Source organism: Schistocerca gregaria, unplaced genomic scaffold (assembly GCF_023897955.1).
Source record: "Schistocerca gregaria isolate iqSchGreg1 unplaced genomic scaffold, iqSchGreg1.2 ptg000180l, whole genome shotgun sequence".
Lineage (NCBI taxonomy): Eukaryota > Metazoa > Arthropoda > Insecta > Orthoptera > Acrididae > Schistocerca > Schistocerca gregaria.
Genome location: NW_026061730.1, coordinates 2,831,189 through 2,850,123, shown reverse-complemented (window position 1 = coordinate 2,850,123; position 18,935 = coordinate 2,831,189).

Sequence of the window (18,935 nt, the reverse complement as noted above, 5' to 3'; positions counted from 1 at the left end):
CAGAGTTTTGATGAAAGACAGAAATTGCATCGGGATTGAATACAACAGGCACCATGCGGACATTTCTCCATGGGAGTAATGTCTCAAACTGTCTACGCTTTGATCGATCCCTGGGACATTAGTAGTAGTTCCCGAAGGTACATCTGGAGGCTTCCTGTAATCTCTGGACGTTCAGAGTTTTGATGAAAGACAGAAATTGCATCGGGATTGATTATAATGGGCACCATGCGGACTTTTCTCCATGGGAGTAAAGTCTCAAACTGTCTACTCTTTGATCGATTCCTGGGACACCAGTAGTAGTTTCCGAAGCACATCTGGAGGCTTCCTGTAATCTATGGACGTTCAGAGTTTTGATGAAAGACAAAAATTGCATCGGGATTCAATACAATAGGCATCATGCGGACATTTCTCCATGGGAGTAATGTCTCAAACTGTCTACGCTTTGATCGATCCCTGGGAAACCAGTAGTAGTTCCCGAAGAAACATCTGGAGGCTTCCTGTAATCTGTGGACGTTCAGAGTTTTGATGAAAGACAGAAATTGCATGGGGATTGAATACAACAGGCACCATGCGGACATTTCTCCATGGGAGTAATGTCTCAAACTGTCTACGCTTTGATCGATCCCTGGGACACCAGTAGTAGTTCCCGAAGGTACATCTGGAGGCTTCCTGTAATCAATGGACGTTCAGAGTTTTCATGAAAGACAGAAATTGCATCGGGATTGAATACAACAGGCACCATGCGGACATTTCCCCATGGGAGTAATGTCTCAGACTGTCTACGCTTTGATCGATTCCTGGGACACCTGTAGTAGTTCCCGAAGCGCATCCGGAGGCTTCCTGTAATCTGTGGACGTTCAGAGTTTTGATGAAAAACAGAAATTGCATCGGGATTGAATATAATGGGCACCATGCGGACATCTCTCCATGGGAGTAATGTCTCAAACTGTCTACTCTTTGATCGATTCCTGGGACACCAATAGTAGTTTCCGAAGCACATCTGGAGGCTTCCTGTAATCTATGGACGTTCAGAGTTTTGATGAAAGACAGAAATTTCATCGGGATTGAATACAACAGGCACCATGCGGACATTTCTTCATGGGAGTAATGTCTCAAACTGTCTACGCTTTGATCGATCCCTGGGACACCAGTAGTAGTTCCCGAAGGTACATCTGGAGGCTTCCTGTAATCTATGGACGTTCAGAGTTTTGATGAAAGACAAAAATTGCATCGCGATTGAATACAACAGGCACCATGCGGACAATTCTCCATGGGAGTAATGTCTCAAACTTTCCACGCTTTGATCGATCCCTGGGACACCAGTAGTAGTTCCCGAAGGTACATCTGGAGGCTTCCTGTAATCTGTGGACGTTCAGAGTTTTGATGAAAGACAGAAATTGCATCGGGATTGAATATAATGGGCACCATGCGGACTTTTCTCCATGGGAGTAATGTCTCATACTGTCTACTCTTTGATCGATTCCTGGGACACCAGTAGTAGTTTCCGAAGCACATCTGGAGGCTTCCTGTAATCTATGGACGTTCAGAGCTTTGATGAAAGACAGAAATTGCACCGGGATTGAATACAACAGGCACCATGCGGACATTTCTCCATGGGAGTAATGTCTCAAACTGTCTACGCTTTGATCGATCCCTGGGACACCAGTAGTAGTTCCCGAAGGTACATCTGGAGGCTTCCTGTAATCTGTGGACGTTCAGAGTTTTGATGAAAGACAGAAATTGCATCGGGATTGAATATAATGGACACCATGCGGACTTTTCTCCATATGAGTAATGTCTCAAACTGTCTACTCTTTGATCGATTCCTGGGACACCAGTAGTAGTTTCCGAAGCACATCTGGAGGCTTCCTGTAATCTATGGACGTTCAGAGATTTGATGAAAGACAGAAATTGCATCGGGATTGAATACAACAGGCACCATGCGGACATTTCTCCATGGTAGTAATGTCTCAAACTGTCTACGCTTTGATCGAACCCTGGGACACCAGTGGTAGTTCCCGAAGGTACATCTGGAGGCTTCCTGTTCTATGGAGGTTCAGAGTTTTGATGAAAGACAGAAATTGCATCGGGATTGAATACAACAGGCACCATGCGGACATTTCTCCATGGGAGTAATGTCTCAAACTGTCTACGCTTTGATCGATCCCTGGGACACCAGTAGTAGTTCCCGAAGGTACATCTGGAGGCTTCCTGTAATCTGTGGACGTTCAGAGTTTTGATGAAAGACAGAAATTGCATCGGGATTGAATATAATGGGCACCATGCGGACATTTCTCCATGGGAGTAATGTCTCAAACTGTCTACTCTTTGATCGATTCCTGGGCACCAGTAGTGGTTTCCGAAGCACATCTTGAGGCTTCCTGTAATCTATGGACGTTCAGAGTTTTGATGAAAGACAGAAATTGCATCGGGATTGAATACAACAGGCACCATGCGGACATTTCTCCATGGGAGTAATGTCTCAAACTGTCTACGCTTTTATCGATCCCTGGGACACCAGTAGTAGTTCCGAAGGTATATCTGGAGGCTTCCTGTAATCTATGGACGTTCACAGTTTTGATGAAAGACAAAAATTGCATCGGGATTGAATACAACAGCACCATGCGGACAATTCTCCATGGGAGTAATGTCTCAAACTGTCTACGCTTTGATCGATACCTGGGACACCAGTAGTAGTTCCCGAAGGTACATCTGGAGGCTTCCTGTAATCTGTGGACGTTCAGAGTTTTGATGAAAGACAGAAATTGCATCGGGATTGAATATAATGGGCACCATGCGGACTTTTCTCCATGGGAGTAATGTCTCAAACTGTCTACTCTTTGATCGATTCCTGGGACACCAGTAGTAGTTTCCGAAGCACATCTGGAGGATTCCTGTAATCTGTGGACGATCAGAGTTTTGATGAAAGACAGAAATTGCATCGGGATTGAATACAACAGGCACCATGCGGACATTTCTCCATGGGAGTAATGTCTCAAACTGTCTACGCTTTGATCGATCCCTGGGACACCAGTAGTAGTTCCCGAAGGTACATCTGGAGGCTTCCTGTAATCTGTGGACGTTCAGAGTTTTGATGAAAGACAGAAATTGCATCGGGATTGAATACAACAGGCACCATGCGGACATTTCTCCATGGGAGTAATGTCTCAAACTGTCTACGCTTTGATCGATCCCTGGGACACCAGTAGTAGTTCCCGAAGGTACATCTGGAGGCTTCCTGTAATCTGTGGACGTTCAGAGTTTTGATGAAAGACAGAAATTGCATCGGGATTGAATATAATGGACACCATGCGGACTTTTCTCCATATGAGTAATGTCTCAAACTGTCTACTATTTGATCGATTCCTGGGACACCAGTAGTAGTATCCGAAGCACATCTGGAGGCTTCCTGTAATCTATGGACGTTCAGAGATTTGATGAAAGACAGAAATTCCATCGGAATTGAATACAACAGGCACCATGCGGACATTTCTCCATGGGAGTAATGTCTCAAACTGTCTACGCTTTGATCGATCCCTGGGACACCAGTAGTAGTTTCCGAAGCACATCTGGAGGCTTCCTGTAATCTATGGACGTTCAGAGTTTTGATGAAAGACAGAAACTGCATTGGGATTGAATACAACAGGCACCATGCGGACAATTCTCCATGGGAGTAATGTCTCAAACTTTCTACGCTTTGATCGATCCCTGGGACACCAGTAGTAGTTCCCGAAGTTACTTCTGGAGGCTTCCTGTAATCTGTGGACGTTCAGGGTTTTGATGAAAGACAGAAATTGCATCGGGATTGAATATAATGGGCACCATGCGGACTTTTCTCCATGGGAGTAATGTCTGAAACTGTCTACTCTTTGATCGATTAATGGGACACCAGTAGTAGTTTCCGAAGCACATCTGGAGGCTTCCTGTAATCTATGGACGTTCAGAGTTTTGATGAAAGACAGAAATTGCATCGGGATTGAATACAACAGGCACTATGCGGACATTTCTCCATGGGAGTAATGTCTCAAACTGTCTACGCTTTGATCGATTCCTTGGACACCTGTAGTAGTTCCCGAAGCACATCCGGAGGCTTCCTGTAATCTGTGGACGTTCAGAGTTTTGATGAAAGACAGAAATTGCATCGGGATTGAATACAACTGGCACCATGCGGACATTTCTCCATGGGAGTAAAGTCTCAAACTGTCTACTCTTTGATCGATTCCTGGGACACCAGTAGTAGTTTCCGAAGCACATCTGGAGGCTTCCTGTAATCTATGGACGTTCAGAGTTTTGATGAAAGACAAAAATTGCATCGGGATTCAATACAATGGGCATCATGCGGACATTTCTCCATGGGAGTAATGTCTCAAACTGTCTACGCTTTGATCGATCCCTGGGAAACCAGTAGTAGTTCCCGAAGAAACATCTGGAGGCTTCCTGTAATCTGTGGACGTTCAGAGTTTTGATGAAAGACAGAAATTGCATGGGGATTGAATACAACAGGCACCATGCGGACATTTCTCCATGGGAGTAATGTCTCAAACTGTCTACGCTTTGATCGATCCCTGGGACACCAGTAGTAGTTCCCGAAGGTACATCTGGAGGCTTCCTGTAATCTATGGACGTTCAGAGTTTTGATGAAAGACAGAAATTGCATCGGGATTGAATACAACAGGCACCATGCGGACATTTCTCCATGGGAGTAATGTCTCAAACTGTCTACGCTTTGATCGATCCCTGGGACACCAGTAGTAGTTCCCGAAGGTACATCTGGAGGCTTCCTGTAATCTGTGGACGTTCAGAGTTTTGATGAAAGACAGAAATTGCATCGGGATTTAATATAATGGGCACCATGCGGACTTTTCTCCATGGGAGTAATGTCTCAAACTGTCTACTCTTTGATCAATTCCTGGGACACCAGTAGTAGTTTCCGAAGCACATCTGGAGGCTTCCTGTAATCTATGGACGATCAGAGTTTTGATGAAAGACAGAAATTGCATCGGGATTGAATACAACAGGCACCATGCGGACATTTCTCCATGGGAGTAATGTCTCAAACTGTCTACGCTTTGATCGATCCCTGGGACACCAGTAGTAGTTCCCGAAGGTACATCTGGAGGCTTCCTGTAATCTGTGGACGTTCAGAGTTTTGATGAAAGACAGAAATTGCATCGGGATTGAATACAACAGGCACCATGCGGACATTTCTCCATGGGAGTAATGTCTCAAACTGTCTACGCTTTGATCGATCCCTGGGACACCAGTAGTAGTTCCCGAAGGTACATCTGGAGGCTTCCTGTAATCTGTGGACGTACAGAGTTTTGATGAAAGACAGAAATTGCATCGGGATTGAATATAATGGACACCATGCGGACTTTTCTCCATATGAGTAATGTCTCAAACTGTCTACTGTTTGATCGATTCCTGGGACACCAGTAGTAGTATCCGAAGCACATCTGGAGGCTTCCTGTAATCTATGGACGTTCAGAGATTTGATGAAAGACAGAAATTGCATCGGGATTGAATACAACAGGCACCATGCGGACATTTCTCCATGGGAGTAATGTCTCAAACTGTCTACGCTTTGATCGATCCCTGGGACACCAGTAGTAGTTCCCGAAGGTACATCAGGAGGCTTCCTGTAATCTATGGACGTTCAGAGTTTTGATGAAAGACAGAAATTGCATCGGGATTGAATACAACAGGCACCATGCGGACATTTCTCCATGGGAGTAATGTCTCAAACTGTCTACGCTTTGATCGATTCCTTGGACACCTGTAGTAGTTCCCGAAGCACATCCGGAGGCTTCCTGTAATCTGTGGACGTTCAGAGTTTTGATGAAAGACAGAAATTGCATCGGGATTGAATACAACTGGCACCATGCGGACATTTCTCCATGGGAGTAAAGTCTCAAACTGTCTACTCTTTGATCGATTCCTGGGACACCAGTAGTAGTTTCCGAAGCACATCTGGAGGCTTCCTGTAATCTATGGACGTTCAGAGTTTTGATGAAAGACAAAAATTGCATCGGGATTCAATACAATAGGCATCATGCGGACATTTCTCCATGGGAGTAATGTCTCAAACTGTCTACGCTTTGATCGATCCCTGGGAAACCAGTAGTAGTTCCCGAAGAAACATCTGGAGGCTTCCTGTAATCTGTGGACGTTCAGAGTTATGATGAAAGACAGAAATTGCATGGGGATTGAATACAACAGGCACCATGCGGACATTTCTCCATGGGAGTAATGTCTCAAACTGTCTACGCTTTGATCGATCCCTGGGACACCAGTAGTAGTTCCCGAAGGTACATCTGGAGGCTTCCTGTAATCTATGGACGTTCAGAGTTTTGATGAAAGACAGAAATTGCATCGGGATTGAATACAACAGGCACCATGCGGACATTTCTCCATGGGAGTAATGTCTCAAACTGTCTACGCTTTGATCGATTCCTGGGACACCTGTAGTAGCTCCCGAAGCGCATCCGGAGGCTCCTGTAATCTGTGGACGTTCAGAGTTTTGATGAAAAACAGAAATTGCATCGGGATTGAATATAATGGGCACCATGCGGACATCTCTCCATAGGAGTAATGTCTCAAACAGTCTACTCTTTGATCGATTCCTGGGACACCAGTAGTAGTTTCCGAAGCACATCTGGAGGCTTCCTGTAATCTATGGACGTTCAGAGTTTTGATGAAAGACAGAAATTTCATCGTGATTGAATACAACAGGCACCATGCGGACATTTCTTCATGGGAGTAATGTCTGAAACTGTCTATTCTTTGATCGATCCCTGGGACACCAGTAGTAGTTCCCGAAGGTACATCTGGAGGCTTCCTGTAATCTATGGACGTTCAGAGTTTTGATGAAAGACAAAAATTGCATCGCGATTGAATACAACAGGCACCATGCGGACAATTCTCCATGGGAGTAATGTCTCAAACTTTCTACGCTTTGATCGATCCCTGGGACACCAGTAGTAGTTCCCGAAGGTACATCTGGAGGCTTCCTGTAATCTGTGGACGTTCAGAGTTTTGATGAAAGACAGAAATTGCATCGGGATTGAATATAATGGGCACCATGCGGACTTTTCTCCATGGGAGTAATGTCTCATACTGTCTACTCTTTGATCGATTCCTGGGACACCAGTAGTAGTTTGCGAAGCACATCTGGAGGCTTCCTGTAATCTATGGACGTTCAGAGTTTTGATGAAAGACAGAAATTGCACCGGGATTGAATACAACAGGCACCATGCGGACATTTCTCCATGGGAGTAGTGTCTCAAACTGTCTACGCTTTGATCGATCCCTGGGACACCAGTAGTAGTTCCCGAAGGTACATCTGGAGGCTTCCTGTTCTATGGAGGTTCAGAGTTTTGATGAAAGACAGAAATTGCATCGGGATTGAATACAACAGGCACCATGCGGACATTTCTCCATGGGAGTAATGTCTCAAACTGTCTACGCTTTGATCGATCCCTGGGACACCAGTAGTAGTTCCCGAAGGTACATCTGGAGGCTTCCTGTAATCTGTGGACGTTCAGAGTTTTGATGAAAGACAGAAATTGCATCGGGATTGAATATAATGGGCACCATGCGGACATTTCTCCATGGGAGTAATGTCTCAAACTGTCTACTCTTTGATCGATTCCTGGGCACCAGTAGTGGTTTCCGAAGCACATCTTGAGGCTTCTTGTAATCTATGGACGTTCAGAGTTTTGATGAAAGACAGAAATTGCATCGGGATTGAATACAACAGGCACCATGCGGACATTTCTCCATGGGAGTAATGTCTCAAACTGTCTACGCTTTTATCGATCCCTGGGACACCAGTAGTAGTTCCGAAGGTACATCTGGAGGCTTCCTGTAATCTATGGACGTTCAGAGTTTTGATGAAAGACAAAAATTGCATCGGGATTGAATACAACAGCACCATGCGGACAATTCTCCATGGGAGTAATGTCTCTAACTGTCTACGCTTTGATCGATCCCTGGGACACCAGTAGTAGTTCCCGAAGGTACATCTGGAGGCTTCCTGTAATCTGTGGACGTTCAGAGTTTTGATGAAAGACAGAAATTGCATCGGGATTTAATATAATGGACACCATGCGGACTTTTCTCCATATGAGTAATGTCTCAAACTGTCTACTCTTTGATCGATTCCTGGGACACCAGTAGTAGTATCCGAAGCACATCTGGAGGCTTCCTGTAATCTATGGACGTTCAGAGATTTGATGAAAGACAGAAATTGCATCGGGATTGAATACAATAGGCACCATGCGGACATTTCTCCATGGGAGTAATGTCTCAAACTGTCTACGCTTTGATCGATCCCTGGGACACCAGTAGTAGTTTCCGAAGGTACATCTGGAGGCTTCCTGTAATCTATGGACGTTCAGAGTTTTGATGAAAGACAGAAATTGCATCGGGATTGAATACAACAGGCACCATGCGGACATTTCTCCATGGGAGTAATGTCTGAAAATGTCTACGCAATGATCGATTCCTGTTACACCTGTAGTAGTTCCAGAAGCGCATCCGGAGGCTTCCTGTAATCTGTGGACGTTCAGAGTTTTGATGAAAGACAGAAATTGCATCGGGATTGAATATAATGGGCACCATGCGGACATTTCTCCATGGGAGTAATGTCTCAAACTGTCTACTCTTTGATCGATTCCTGGGCACCAGTAGTGGTTTCCGAAGCACATCTTGAGGCTTCTTGTAATCTATGGACGTTCAGAGTTTTGATGAAAGACAGAAATTGCATCGGGATTGAATACAACAGGCACCATGCGGACATTTCTCCATGGGAGTAATGTCTCAAACTGTCTACGCTTTTATCGATCCCTGGGACACCAGTAGTAGTTCCGAAGGTACATCTGGAGGCTTCCTGTAATCTATGGACGTTCAGAGTTTTGATGAAAGACAAAAATTGCATCGGGATTGAATACAACAGCACCATGCGGACAATTCTCCATGGGAGTAATGTCTCTAACTGTCTACGCTTTGATCGATCCCTGGGACACCAGTAGTAGTTCCCGAAGGTACATCTGGAGGCTTCCTGTAATCTGTGGACGTTCAGAGTTTTGATGAAAGACAGAAATTGCATCGGGATTGAATATAATGGACACCATGCGGACTTTTCTCCATATGAGTAATGTCTCAAACTGTCTACTCTTTGATCGATTCCTGGGACACCAGTAGTAGTATCCGAAGCACATCTGGAGGCTTCCTGTAATCTATGGACGTTCAGAGATTTGATGAAAGACAGAAATTGCATCGGGATTGAATACAATAGGCACCATGCGGACATTTCTCCATGGGAGTAATGTCTCAAACTGTCTACTCTTTGATCGATTCCTGGGACACCAGTAGTAGTTTCCGAAGCACATCTGGAGGCTTCCTGTAATCTATGGACGTTCAGAGTTTTGATGAAAGACAGAAACTGCATCGGGATTGAATACAACAGGCACCATGCGGACAATTCTCCATGGGAGTAATGTCTCAAACTTTCTACGCTTTGATCGATCCCTGGGACACCAGTAGTAGTTCCCGAAGTTACTTCTGGAGGCTTCCTGTAATCTGTGGACGTTCAGATTTTTGATGAAAGACAGAAATTGCATCGGGATTGAATATAATGGGCACCATGCGGACTTTTCTCCATGGGAGTAATGTCTGAAACTGTCTACTCTTTGATCGATTAATTGGACACCAGTAGTAGTTTCCGAAGCACATCTGGAGGCTTCCTGTAATCTATGGACGTTCAGAGTTTTGATGAAAGACAGAAATTGCATCGGGATTGAATACAACAGGCACTATGCGGACATTTCTCCATGGGAGTAATGTCTCAAACTGTCTACGCTTTGATCGATTCCTTGGACACCTGTAGTAGTTCCCGAAGCACATCCGGAGGCTTCCTGTAATCTGTGGACGTTCAGAGATTTGATGAAAGACAGAAATTGCATCGGGATTGAATACGACTGGCACCATGCGGACATTTCTCCATGGGAGTAATGTCTCAAACTGTCTACGCTTTGATCGATCCCTGGGACACCAGTAGTAGTTCCCGAAGGTACATCTGGAGGCTTCCTGTAATCTGTGGACGTTCAGAGTTTTGATGAAAGACAGAAATTGCATCGGGATTGAATATAATGGGCACCATGCGGACTTCTCTCCATGGGAGTAATGTCTCAAACTGTCTACGCTTTGATCGATTCCTGGGACACCAGTAGTAGTTTCCGAAGCACATCTGGAGGCTTCCTGTAATCTATGGACGATCAGAGTTTTGATGAAAGACAGAAATTGCATCGGGATTGAATACAACAGGCACCATGCGGACATTTCTCCATGGGAGTAATGTCTCAAACTGTCTACGCTTTGATCGATCCCTGGGACACCAGTAGTAGTTCCCGAAGGTACATCTGGAGGCTTCCTGTAATCTGTGGACGTTCAGAGTTTTGATGAAAGACAGAAATTGCATCGGGATTGAATACAACAGGCACCATGCGGACATTTCTCCATGGGAGTAATGTCTCAAACTGTCTACGCTTTGATCGAACCCTGGGACACCAGTAGTAGTTCCCGAAGGTACATCTGGAGGCTTCCTGTTCTATGGAGGTTCAGAGTTTTGATGAAAGACAGAAATTGCATCGGGATTGAATACAACAGGCACCATGCGGACATTTCTCCACGGGAGTAATGTCTCAAACTGTCTACGCTTTGATCGATCCCTGGGACACCAGTAGTAGTTCCCGAAGGTACATCTGGAGGCTTCCTGTAATCTATGGACGTTCAGAGTTTTGATGAAAGACAGAAATTGCATCGGGATTGAATACAACAGGCACCATGCGGACATTTCTCCATGGGAGTAATGTCTGAAACTGTCTACGCAATGATCGATTCCTGGTACACCTGTAGTAGTTCCAGAAGCGCATCCGGAGGCTTCCTGTAATCTGTGGACGTTCAGAGTTTTGATGAAAGAAAGAAATTGCATCGGGATTGAATATAATGGGCACCATGCGGACATTTCTCCATGGGAGTAATGTCTCAAACTGTCTACGCTTTGATCGAACCCTGGGACACCAGTAGTAGTTCCCGAAGGTACATCTGGAGGCTTCCTGTTCTATGGAGGTTCAGAGTTTTGATGAAAGACAGAAATTGCATCGGGATTGAATACAACAGGCACCATGCGGACATTTCTCCATGGGAGTAATGTCTCAAACTGTCTACGCTTTGATCGATCCCTGGGACACCAGTAGTAGTTCCCGAAGGTACATCTGGAGGCTTCCTGTAATCTATGGACGTTCAGAGTTTTGATGAAAGACAGAAATTGCATCGGGATTGAATACAACAGGCACCATGCGGACATTTCTCCATGGGAGTAATGTCTGAAACTGTCTACGCAATGATCGATTCCTGTTACACCTGTAGTAGTTCCAGAAGCGCATCCGGAGGCTTCCTGTAATCTGTGGACGTTCAGAGTTTTGATGAAAGACAGAAATTGCATCGGGATTGAATATAATGGGCACCATGCGGACATTTCTCCATGGGAGTAATGTCTCAAACTGTCTACTCTTTGATCGATTCCTGGGACACCAGTAGTAGTTTCCGAAGCACATCTGGAGGCTTCCTGTAATCTATGGACGTTCAGAGTTTTGATGAAAGACAGAAACTGCATCGGGATTGAATACAACAGGCACCATGCGGACAATTCTCCATGGGAGTAATGTCTCAAACTTTCTACGCTTTGATCGATCCCTGGGACACCAGTAGTAGTTCCCGAAGTTACTTCTGGAGGCTTCCTGTAATCTGTGGACGTTCAGAGTTTTGATGAAAGACAGAAATTGCATCGGGATTGAATATAATGGGCACCATGCGGACTTTTCTCCATGGGAGTAATGTCTGAAACTGTCTACTCTTTGATCGATTAATTGGACACCAGTAGTAGTTTCCGAAGCACATCTGGAGGCTTCCTGTAATCTATGGACGTTCAGAGTTTTGATGAAAGACAGAAATTGCATCGGGATTGAATACAACAGGCACTATGCGGACATTTCTCCATGGGAGTAATGTCTCAAACTGTCTACGCTTTGATCGATTCCTTGGACACCTGTAGTAGTTCCCGAAGCACATCCGGAGGCTTCCTGTAATCTGTGGACGTTCAGAGATTTGATGAAAGACAGAAATTGCATCGGGATTGAATACGACTGGCACCATGCGGACATTTCTCCATGGGAGTAATGTCTCAAACTGTCTACGCTTTGATCGATCCCTGGGACACCAGTAGTAGTTCCCGAAGGTACATCTGGAGGCTTCCTGTAATCTGTGGACGTTCAGAGTTTTGATGAAAGACAGAAATTGCATCGGGATTGAATATAATGGGCACCATGCGGACTTCTCTCCATGGGAGTAATGTCTCAAACTGTCTACTCTTTGATCGATTCCTGGGACACCAGTAGTAGTTTCCGAAGCACATCTGGAGGCTTCCTGTAATCTATGGACGATCAGAGTTTTGATGAAAGACAGAAATTGCATCGGGATTGAATACAACAGGCACCATGCGGACATTTCTCCATGGGAGTAATGTCTCAAACTGTCTACGCTTTGATCGATCCCTGGGACACCAGTAGTAGTTCCCGAAGGTACATCTGGAGGCTTCCTGTAATCTGTGGACGTTCAGAGTTTTGATGAAAGACAGAAATTGCATCGGGATTGAATACAACAGGCACCATGCGGACATTTCTCCATGGGAGTAATGTCTCAAACTGTCTACGCTTTGATCGAACCCTGGGACACCAGTAGTAGTTCCCGAAGGTACATCTGGAGGCTTCCTGTTCTATGGAGGTTCAGAGTTTTGATGAAAGACAGAAATTGCATCGGGATTGAATACAACAGGCACCATGCGGACATTTCTCCATGGGAGTAATGTCTCAAACTGTCTACGCTTTGATCGATCCCTGGGACACCAGTAGTAGTTCCCGAAGGTACATCTGGAGGCTTCCTGTAATCTATGGACGTTCAGAGTTTTGATGAAAGACAGAAATTGCATCGGGATTGAATACAACAGGCACCATGCGGACATTTCTCCATGGGAGTAATGTCTGAAACTGTCTACGCAATGATCGATTCCTGGTACACCTGTAGTAGTTCCAGAAGCGCATCCGGAGGCTTCCTGTAATCTGTGGACGTTCAGAGTTTTGATGAAAGACAGAAATTGCATCGGGATTGAATATAATGGGCACCATGCGGACATTTCTCCATGGGAGTAATGTCTCAAACTGTCTACGCTTTGATCGAACCCTGGGACACCAGTAGTAGTTCCTGAAGGTACATCTGGAGGCTTCCTGTTCTATGGAGGTTCAGAGTTTTGATGAAAGACAGAAATTGCATCGGGATTGAATACAACAGGCACCATGCGGACATTTCTCCATGTGAGTAATGTCTCAAACTGTCTACGCTTTGATCGATCCCTGGGACACCAGTAGTAGTTCCCGAAGGTACATCTGGAGGCTTCCTGTAATCTGTGGACGTTCAGAGTTTTGATGAAAGACAGAAATTGCATCGGGATTGAATATAATGGGCACCATGCGGACATTTCTCCATGGGAGTAATGTCTCAAACTGTCTACTCTTTGTTCGATTCCTGGGCACCAGTAGTGGTTTCCGAAGCACATCTTGAGGCTTCCTGTAATCTATGGACGTTCAGAGTTTTGATGAAAGACAGAAATTGCATCGGGATTGAATACAACAGGCACCATGCGGACATTTCTCCATGGGAGTAATGTCTCAAACCCTCTACGCTTTTATCGATCCCTGGGACACCAGTAGTAGTTCCGAAGGTACATCTGGAGGCTTCCTGTAATCTATGGACGTTCAGAGGTTTGATGAAAGACAAAAATTGCATCGGGATTGAATACAACAGCACCATGCGGACAATTCTCCATGGGAGTAATGTCTCAAACTGTCTACGCTTTGATCGATCCCTGGGACACCAGTAGTAGTTCCCGAAGGTACATCTGGAGGCTTCCTGTAATCTGTGGACGTTCAGAGTTTTGATGAAAGACAGAAATTGCATCGGGATTTAATATAATGGACACCATGCGGACTTTTCTCCATATGAGTAATGTCTCAAACTGTCTACTCTTTGATCGATTCCTGGGACACCAGTAGTAGTATCCGAAGCACATCTGGAGGCTTCCTGTAATCTATGGACGTTCAGAGATTTGATGAAAGACAGAAATTGCATCGGGATTGAATACAACAGGCACCATGCGGACATTTCTCCATGGGAGTAATGTCTCAAACTGTCTACGCTTTGATCGAACCCTGGGACACCAGTAGTAGTTCCTGAAGGTACATCTGGAGGCTTCCTGTTCTATGGAGGTTCAGAGTTTTGATGAAAGACAGAAATTGCATCGGGATTGAATACAACAGGCACCATGCGGACATTTCTCCATGGGAGTAATGTCTCAAACTCTCTACGCTTTGATCGATCCCTGGGACACCAGTAGTAGTTCCCGAAGGTACATCTGGAGGCTTCCTGTAATCTATGGACGTTCTGAGTTTTGATGAAAGACAGAAATTGCATCGGGATTGAATACAACAGGCACCATGCGGACATTTCTCCATGGGAGTAATGTCTGAAACTGTCTACGCAATGATCGATTCCTGGTACACCTGTAGTAGTTCCAGAAGCGCATCCGGAGGCTTCCTGTAATCTGTGGACGTTCAGAGTTTTGATGAAAGACAGAAATTGCATCGGGATTGAATATAATGGGCACCATGCGGACATATCTCAATGGGAGTAATGTCTCAAACTGTCTACGCTTTGATCGATTCCTTGGACACCTGTAGTAGTTCCCGAAGCACATCCGGAGGCTTCCTGTAATCTGTGGACGTTCAGAGTTTTGATGAAAGACAGAAATTGCATCGGGATTGAATATAATGGGCACCATGCGGACTTTTCTCCATGGGAGTAATGTCTGAAACTGTCTACTCTTTGATCGATTAATGGGACACCAGTAGTAGTTTCCGAAGCACATCTGGAGGCTTCCTGTAATCTATGGACGTTCAGAGTTTTGATGAAAGACAGAAATTGCATCGGGATTGAATACAACAGGCACTATGCGGACATTTCTCCATGGGAGTAATGTCTCAAACTGTCTACGCTTTGATCGATTCCTTGGACACCTGTAGTAGTTCCCGAAGCACATCCGGAGGCTTCCTGTAATCTGTGGACGTTCAGAGTTTTGATGAAAGACAGAAATTGCATCGGGATTGAATACAACAGGCACCATGCGGACATTTCTCCATGGGAGTAATGTCTCAAACTGTCTACGCTTTGATCGATCCCTGGGACACCGGTAGTAGTTCCCGAAGGTACATCTGGAGACTTCCTGTAATCTGTGGACGTTCAGAGTTTTGATGAAAGACAGAAATTGCATCGGGATTGAATATAATGGACACCATGCGGACTTTTCTCCATATGAGTAATGTCTCAAACTGTCTACTCTTTGATCGATTCCTGGGACACCAGTAGTAGTTTCCGAAGCACATCTGGAGGCTTCCTGTAATCTATGGACGTTCAGATATTTGATGAAAGACAGAAATTGCATCGGGATTGAATACAACAGGCACCATGCGGACATTTCTCCATGGGAGTAATGTCTCAAACTGTCTACGCTTTGATCGATCCCTGGGACACCAGTAGTAGTTCCCGAAGGTACATCTGGAGACTTCCTGTAATCTGTGGACGTTCAGAGTTTTGATGAAAGACAGAAATTGCATCGGGATTGAATATAATGGGCACCATGCGGACTTTTCTCCATGTGAGTAATGTCTCAAACTGTCTGCTCTTTGATCGATTCCTGGGACACCAGTAGTAGTTTCCGAAGAACATCTGGAGGCTTCCTGTAATCTATGGACGTTCAGAGTTTTGATGAAAGACTGAAATTGCATCGGGATTGAATACAACAGGCACCATGCGGACATTTCTCCATGGGAGTAATGTCTCAAACTGTCTACGCTTTGATCGATCCCTGGGACACCAGTAGTAGATCCCGAAGGTACATCTGGAGGCTTCCTGTTCTATGGACGTTCAGAGTTTTGATGAAAGACAGAAATTGCATCGGGATTGAATACAACAGGCACCATGCGGATATTTCTCCATGGGAGTAATGTCTCAAACTGTCTACGCTTTGATCGATTCCTGGACACCAGTAGTAGTTCCCGAAGGTACATCTGGAGGCTTCCTGTAATCTGTGGACGTTCAGAGTTTTGATGAAAGACAGAAATTGCATCGGGATTGAATATAATGGGCACCATGCGGACTTTTCTACATGGGAGTAATGTCTCAAACTGTCTACTCTTTGATCGATTCCTGGGACACCAGTAGTAGTTTCCGAAGCACATCTGGAGGCTTCCTGTAATCTATGGACGTTCAGAGTTTTGATGAAAGACAGAAATTGCATCGGGATTGAATACAACAGGCACCATGCGGACATTTCTCCATGGGAGTAATGTCTCAAACTGTCTACGCTTTGATCGATCTCTGGGACACCAGTAGTAGTTCCCGAAGGTACATCTGGAGGCTTCCTGTAATCTGTGGACGTTCAGAGTTTTGATGAAAGACAGAAATTGCATCGGGATTGAATATAATGGGCACCATGAGGACATTTCTCCATGCTAGTAATGTCTCAAACTGTCTACGCTTTGATCGATCCCTGGGACACCAGTAGTAGTTCCCGAAGGTACATCTGGAGTCTTCCTGTAATCTGTGGACGTTCAGCGTTTTGATGAAAGACAGAAATTGTATCGGGATTGAATACAACAGGCACCATGCGGACATTTCTCCATGGGAGTAATGTCTCAAACTGTCTACGCTTTGATCGATTCCAGGGACAAATGTAGTAGTTCCCGAAGCACATCCGGAATCTTCCTGTAATCTATGGACGTTCTGAGTTTTGATGAAAGACAGAAATTGCATCGGGATTGAATATAATGGGCACCATGAGGACATTTCTCCATGGGAGTAATGTCTCAAACTGTCTACTCTTTGATCGATTCCTGGGCACCAGTAGTAGTTTCCGAAGCACATCTGGAGGCTTCCTGTAATCTATGGACGTTCAGAGTTTTGATGAAAGACAGAAATTGCATCGGGATTGAATACAACAGGCACCATGCGGACATTTCTCCATGGGAGTAATGTCTCAAACTGTCTACGCTTTGATCGATCTCTGGGACACCAGTAGTAGTTCCCGAAGGTACATCTGGAGGCTTCCTGTAATCTGTGGACGTTCAGAGTTTTGATGAAAGACAGAAATTGCATCGGGATTGAATATAATGGGCACCATGAGGACATTTCTCCATGCTAGTAATGTCTCAAACTGTCTACGCTTTGATCGATCCCTGGGACACCAGTAGTAGTTCCCGAAGGTACATCTGGAGTCTTCCTGTAATCTGTGGACGTTCAGCGTTTTGATGAAAGACAGAAATTGTATCGGGATTGAATACAACAGGCACCATGCGGACATTTCTCCATGGGAGTAATGTCTCAAACGGTCTACACTTTGATCGATCCCTGGGACACCAGTAGTAGTTCCCGAAGGTACATCTTGAGGCTTCCTGTAATCTATGGACGTTCAGAGTTTTGATGAAAGACAAAAATTGCATCGGGATTGAATACAACAGGCACCATGAGGACAATTCTCCATATGAGTAATGTCTCAAACTGTCTACGCTTTGATCGATCCCTGGGACACCAGTAGTAGTTCCCGAAGGTACATCTGGAGGCTTCCTGTAATCTGTGGACGTTCAGAGTTTTGATGAAAGACAGAAATTGCATCGGGATTGAATACAACAGGCACCATGCGGACTTTTCTCCATGGGAGTAATGTCTCAAACTGTCTACTCTTTGATCGAATCCTGGGACACCAGTAGTAGTTTCCGAAGCACATCTGGAGGCTTCCTGTAATCTATGGACGTTCAGAGTTTTGATGAAAGACAGAAATTGCATCGGGATTGAATACAACAGGCACCATGCGGACATTTCTCCATGCTAGTAATGTCTCAAACTGTCTACGCTTTGATCGATCCCTGGGACACCAGTAGTAGTTCCCGAAGGTACATCTGGAGGCTTCCTGTAATCTGTGGACGTTCAGCGTTTTGATGAAAGACAGAATTTGCATCGGGATTGAATACAACAGGCACCATGCGGACATTTCTCCATGGGAGTAATGTCTCAAACTGTCTACGCTTTGATCGATACCTGGGACAAATGTAGTAGTTCCCGAAGCACATCCGGAGGCTTCCTGTAATCTATGGACGTTCAGAGTTTTGATGAAAGACAGAAATTGCATCGGGATTGAATACAACAGGCACCATGCGGACAATTCTCCATATGAGAAATGTCTCAAACTGTCTACGCTTTTATCGATCCCTGGGACACCAGTAGTAGTTCCCGAAGGTACATCTGGAGGCTTCCTGTAATCTGTGGACGTTCAGAGTTTTGATGAAAGACAGAAATTGCATCGGGATTGAATACAACAGGCACCATGCGGACTTTTCTCCATGTGAGTAATGTCTCAAACTGTCTACTCTTTGATCGATTCCTGGGACACCAGTAGTAGTTTCCGAAGCTCATCTGGAGGCTTCCTGTAATCTATGGACGTTCAGACTTTTGATGAAAGACGTAAATTGCATCGGGATTGAATACAACAGGCACCATGCGGACATTTCTCCATGGGAGTAATGTCTCAAACTGTCTACGCTTTGATCGATCCCTGGGACACCAGTAGTAGTTCCCAAAGGTACATCTGGAGGCTTCCTGTAATCTGTGGACGTTCAGAGTTTTGATGAAAGACAGAAATTGCATCGGGATTGAATATAATGGACACCATGCGGACTTATCTCCATATGAGTAATGTCTCAAACTGTCTA